This window comes from Myotis yumanensis, unplaced genomic scaffold, assembly GCF_028538775.1.
Source record: "Myotis yumanensis isolate MYYU_CA2020_CCGP unplaced genomic scaffold, mMyoYum1.0.hap1 SCAF_2, whole genome shotgun sequence".
NCBI lineage: Eukaryota > Metazoa > Chordata > Mammalia > Chiroptera > Vespertilionidae > Myotis > Myotis yumanensis.
In genome coordinates, this window is record NW_027223753.1 from 12,274,323 (window position 1) to 12,280,940 (window position 6,618).

Consider the following 6,618-nt stretch of genomic DNA (forward strand, 5'->3'; position numbering starts at 1 on the left):
GGAAGAACGGGCTCTGGGAGCACCCGCAGGAGGAGAGGAGCTTGCCTGCGGATGGGCAGGGCAGTCCTGGGGAGGTCAGGTTCCAGCAGGGTCCCCCATTAGGAAACAGGGCTTGGGGAGGGGCAGAGAATGAGGACTGCCTAACGGACGAAGCCCAGCGTCCTTATATACTTCTTGGAAACAGACTGCCAAAGCAATTCGCAAGAGAGGATTCCAGAAACAGTTTGAATAATGTCCACTTGGAAGAACACCACTCCTTTGGCTGGAGAGAGGCTGGGATGCTTATTGAAAATATATGCACAAGGCCTGGGGTGGGGCAAGGCTGGGAGGAGGGAGGCTAAAGGGAGCGGGGGGATTGGGAGCATCTGTAATACTATCAATACAATGAATTTTAAAAATTATAGATATATATAATTTTTAAAATTCATTTTCATTTTGTGGTCCCCGTGTTCTGAGGACCTAAGATTTCAGAGCAGCACACCCTCTATTGTTCAGAGCCTTCTGTGGGGTTTAGGACCTACCGCCGAGTCCCAGATTCCCACGGGAAGAAATAGAGGCACGCATATTTCTGCTGCTCTTGCCAGCTGCTGCTAATTGCTTATGTAAACGACAAGATTCTTTAGGATTTCCTTTTGGCAGGGAAGAGATCACAACTCTGATGGACACTAGGTACTTTGGGTGCCTGTGTCAGGTATGAAGCCAGAAAACGCTGTTCGAGAATAAGGGATGGCCCAGTAGGTCTCCCACACACATAATATTGTGTACATGATTATATGGGCACAGAAACAGGCATGGAAGAAATACCCAGTCTGTTTATTTTTGAGGGGTGTGGAAAGGGGAAGTTAAGGAGAGGGGGGAGGGGATCAAAAACTCTGACTGAACAGAAAAAAAATATGGCATAATGATACATTAGTTATCTATTGCTGTATAACACATAATGCCAAAAGTTAGAGGCTTGGGACGACAGAAATTTATTATCGCACAGTTTCTGCAGGTCAGGGATCTGGGCAGAGCTGGGTCATCTGGTGGCTGCTGTCTCATCCAAGGGCTAGACTGGGGAAGGATGTACTTCAAAGCTGGCTCTCACGGTTGTTGGCGGGATTTAGTTCCTGTGGGCTGTGGCTGTGACTATTCACTTCCTTGCTACGTGGGCCTCTCCACAGGGCACTGTACCACACAGCAGCTGGCCTTCTTATGAAGAAGTGAGCAGGAGAGTGAGAAGCCAGAGGCTTTTTGCAACCTAACCATGAAGGTGACAGCCCAGAAGCAAGTCCTTAAGGCCCAGTTCACAGCCAAGGGGAGTGGATTGCACAAAGGCATGAATACCAGGGGCTGGACTCCCTAGAAATGTAAAAGTCGAAAATGCACATGGGCAAGGAACAGCAAAGAAAACAGAAGAGGAGGTAAGGGTGGGAGAAGGGCTAGGGCAGTAGTTTTCAACCTTGGCTGCACATTAGAATCACCTGGGAATGTTTTTAAAATCCTGATTTCTGGGCCTCATCCTCTGAAAATTCTGTTTCTTTGTTACGGTGTGAGGCCACAACATTAGTAACAAAGAAACAGAATTTCCGGAGGATGAGGCCCAGAAATCAGGATTTTAAAAACATTCCCTGGTGATTCTAATGTGCGGCCAAGGTTGAGGGGAAGCAGGGGAAATTCCTTGGGGAATTTCCTTGGGAAATTCCTTGGGCTAGGGGAAGCAGGCCTGATGATCCTTGTTAAGGAGTTGACCTTATTCCAAAGGGTAGCCACCAGTCTCCGGAAGCAGGGATGACGTGGTCAGCTTTGTGCCTCAAATAGGTCAGGCTGTCAAGTAAAGAGGTATTAGAGCCCTGAAGGAAACCATAGCAAAAATAGCTAAAAGAGTAAAATATTTTTGCCTCTGAGCTTAGAAGTTAGAAAAGGAGATTGTTGCTTTTCATGATTGTCCCTTCTACCAGGAGATCAACCTGGGGGTGGGGCTGGCCAGCCAACCACAGGAAGGGAGGCCCAGGCCGGCAACAGGCAGATGGGGAGGGGAGGGGAAAGGGAGGTCCCAGCCAGCAGCCGGCAGCCGCTAGGGACCCTACCCGTGCACAAATTTTGTGCACTGGGCCTCTAGTATGTGTGTGTGTGTGTGTGTGTGTGTGTGTGTGTGTGTGTAGTGTTTTTTAAACCTTTTTTTAAAATATATTTTATTGATTTTTTACAGAGAGGAAGGGAGAGAGAGAGAGAGTTAGAAACATCGATGAGAGAGAAACATCGATCAGCTGCCTCCTGCACATCTCCCACTGGGGATGTGCCCGAAACCCAGGTACATGCCCTTGACCGGAATCGAACCTGGGACCTTTCAGTCCGCAGGCTGATGCTCTATCCACTGAGCCAAACCGGTTTCGGCTAAACCTTTTTTTAAAGGACTTTTTAATCTAAAAAAAAAAAAACAAAAAAAACCCACACACAAAGGGAATATAAAGAAATAAGTCATAGAAAGGAAATTCATTTATCAATAACAGTGTAAATTCCAGAGCACAAATGCAGTGGTGATTCTGTTGAGGGTAGAAGGTGAGCTACTCAACATTCCTATGGTTTTCCTCCATCTCCTTCTGGCTCACTGTCAGAAAGGAGGTGTGAGTCTGGTGAAGGGGAGTTCAAAAGGATAGCCCAGCCCCTTTCTCTCTCCTCCTCCTTAGGAGTGAGCCTGCCCACTGTGTTCCCAGATAGCTCCCAACAAGGGCTGGGGATTCAGAAGGCCCTGTGCTGGGAGCTGGGGGGGCGGGGGGGTGTCAAAGGTTTAAAAATCATATCCCTATCCTTACAAAACTCATACTTTAGAAAGAGAACCAGAGAAGGAACATCTCGCTCAGTCTAGGAAAGGTTAAAGAAGGCTTCCTGGAGGAGGTGACCTCAAGTATGAATAAGGACTCTTGCCCTGGCTGGTTTGGTTCAGTGGATAGTGTGTCGGCCTGAGGACTGAAGGGTCCTGGGTTCGATTCCAGTTAGGGGCACATGCCTGGGTTGCAGGCTCAATCCCCAGTGGGAGATGTGCAGGAGGCAGCCAATCAATGATTCTCTCTCATCATTGATGTTTCTATCTCTCCCTCCCTCTCCCTTCCTCTCTGAATTAATAAGGATTAAAAAAAAAAAGGGATTCTTTTAAGAGGTAAATCAAGACAGAATGAGTTATCTTCCCATGTGCTCTGCTCACTTCTCCACACCATCAATAGACCAAGTTTTCAAAGAGTTTCCTTTGAATTGTGAGCTGTTTCCAGCATTTGGGATAGTGGTGTCTGACATTCTAATTCAAAAGTTATCTATCCCCCATATATAACCCAGAGAAATTAAGACTGCACAAAATATTAACGACATGAGTTACTTGTGGACAAGCAAGGGGAAAGCGAGGCAAAAAATAGACAGGGGAGTCAGTGTGATGCTTGGGAAGACTGCAAGTAATCCAGCATTTCTGGACCACAACGGGAGGGAAGATGGACAGCAAGAGAGATGCCAGGGCCAAATAGTAAAGGACCTTCTGTGCCAAGCTAAGGAGCTCAGTCTTTACCCCGCGGGCCATGGCCGGGCAAAGAGCCTGCGAAGGACTTTATGCAGCAGGTCACATAACCATATTTTTACTTCGAATAATTGCTGCAGGGCAGCCAACTGATTGGACTGCACGAACCACAGACTGTCTGAATATCTCAACCACACATCGCCCTAATCCACCACCAGCACGTTTTCATCCATGTTGTCCAGGCAAAACAGAGGCACGTCTTCCCAGTGAAATCTCACTCTTTGCCCCGTTGTTTGATTCTAACCTCCAAACACGACTCCCGGCCTGTCGAGCAGTCGGATTTTCATCTGGTGGCGGCTTTGCTCTGTCAACAAAATCTCCTTCCACCTCTGCTGGCAATTCAGAGATAGCGTTTCTGTTATGGGCTGTGGATAAAGGATGTTGCTGCCCTGGGAAAATTTGTCTGTCTCCTGCCAGGAGGAGACAAAGGGTATTGAAGCGGTGCCAAATGAGAAGTCAACATGCCCTTGGCAGGTGTGGGTTTTTTCCTTGTCTTTTTCCATTTTTACATTAACATCAGCTCCCCCCCCCCCACACACACACACACCGTGTCCTTTGGGGAAGGTTAAATGATGCTTCTTACGTATTTTACAAAAACTACACAGTCTTACTGCCTGGAAAGTAAAGGAAGGTACCATGAAGACAGAAGGGCGCCCACAGAGCAGAGTGTAGAGCAGGAAGACACTCCCCCGCCCCCATTCTCTAATTCTGTGGCTGAGCCTATCAAAGCCTGCCTGGTACCTGGTGATGTTTAATAATGGCCTAGGAATGAGCAGCACTCTCCTGTAGAATATTAAATCTTCAGCATAAACAGATACCTCAGCAGAAAACCATATACCATATCCCAACTTCCCCTTCTTGGGACAGCGCTGAAGAGACAAAAGATGTTATCAGAGAGCCTCAGGGCCATCTCTTAAGACCTGAGACTTGCTGCCACTGTGGGGTTTTCCTTTTCCAGAGAACAGAGGGGAAGAGTGGAGTCAGGGCCATAAGTCCCAGGAAAGCTAGCTGGGTGTTCCTCCATGATAAAGCCGTATCTCTGCCCCAGAAGGGAGAACAGAATCCCAGCGGTTCCTCCCGGAAGCATCTCTGCGTAGTAATGAACTTGCTTGCCCTTTCCATCCTTACGGCTGCCAAAGCATCCAGCCTCATGCTGTGCTTGGTTCAGACTTGTCAGAGGAATTTAGATTTATCTGCAGAGGTGAACCAGTCCAGCGCCATCTTGACCGGAAGTCCAGTGCTCTCCGTTGAACAAGAAACTACACAGCCTACCATGGAAGGTTAAGTAATATTGGTCTGGAGATTTCGGTTTCTCAGGTGGGTGAGTTAAGCATCACAGGTCTGGCGAGTTTATTTGCACCTTCAGGGTCTAAATCCAAAGGCTGATAACAAATGCACTCCTTAACTCAAAACAACCCGCTCAATGTTCCTTTCACGAGTACGTATGTCCTCATCACCAGCCTGGTGGTAAAATGTTACATTCCTAGAAGAGTAAGGAAAATCCTTGTACTTAAAACTAAAGATCTCAGACAACCTCTTGTTCCCTCAGTAAACACGGAAAGAGAAGAGCTGTAATGATAATGACACATAGCAGATGAGTAGAGTTCAACTTTAAATGAGACCTTTGTCCCAACTAAGTTTCCACGAGTGAGCCTGTGGTCACCGGACTGTGAAGTTTCTGCTATCTTCTCTTCGTTATCTTTCTCCAAAAGTCCATTTCAACAGAATATTTTATTTTATTTTATTTCTAGAGGCCCGATGCACGCAATTTGTGCAAGGGGCTTGGCCCTAACAGTCCCTTGCAGCATAAGCCGGCCCTCGCAGCCCCAGCTTCATCCGGAAGGTTGTCCCGCTGTTTGGTCTACTTAGCATATTAGCTCTTTATTATATAGGATTTTTTTAAGCCTCACCCGAGGATATTTTTCATTGATTTTTTGGAGAGTGGAAGAGAGAGGGAAAGACAGAGAGAAATATCAATGTGAGAGAAACACATCGATTGGTTGCCTCCTGCATGAGCCCCAACCAGGGCCCTGGCCGGGGAGGAGCCTGCAACCCAGGTACATGCCCTTGACTGGAATTGAACCCAGGACCCTTCAGTCCGAAGGCCTACACTCTATCCACTGAGCCAAACCGGCTAGGGCTCAACAAGAGCATTTTAAATTGTAATTTAAAATTTTCTGAGATCAATAAAGAAAATTAATATCTGATTTCCATGTGCCTCTGTGTCCACATAAGAAACATCCAAACCTATTTAGAATTTTTATGAGTTTATTTGAGCCAAACTAATGACAATTGCCAGAAAGAAAAATACCAATGGATTGAGAAAATGCTCTGGAGAACGGCAGTTTTGCAGCTTATTTTATTTTATTTTTTAAAATATATATTTTTATTGATTTCAGAAAGGAAGGGAGAGGGAGAGAGAGATAGAAACATCAATGATGAGAGAGAATCATAGATTGGCTGCTTCCTACATACCCCTACTGGGGATTGAGCCCACAACCCAGGCATGTGCCCTTGACTGGAATCAAACCCTGGTCCCTTCAGTCTGCAGGCTGACGCTCAATCCACTGAGCCAAACTGGCTAGGGCTATAGCTTATTTTGTACATTAAAATAAAAGGAGGAGATATAGAAGGGTTACATAAAATCCATTGGTGGTAGATTAAGGAGGCAGGAGGAAGCAAAGCAGGGGGAGGGAAACTCTGTGATTGGATAAAAAGCAAAATGGAGAGACACATACTTCTTTTACATTGGTGGGTACAGGATAGCTAATAATTAATATTTAAAGCACATGGAGATGGTATGCGGGGAACAAGAGTAACAATGAGGAGTCTGTGGTCTCTGCTCTGGTGCACTGGTTATGCCCTGAGGGTCTGAAAAAGGAGATTACTCTGATATTTTAAAGGTATGTTATCCTAGATGCAAAAAGACAATAGACAGGCTCACTTAAAGATTGACCTTTGTCAAGGAAGCTACAGGCCTAGGAAGGGACTACCTACCATGATTCTCTTTTATTTTTATTTATAAATATTTTTTATTAATTTCATAGAGGAAGGGAGAAGTAGAAAGAGATAGA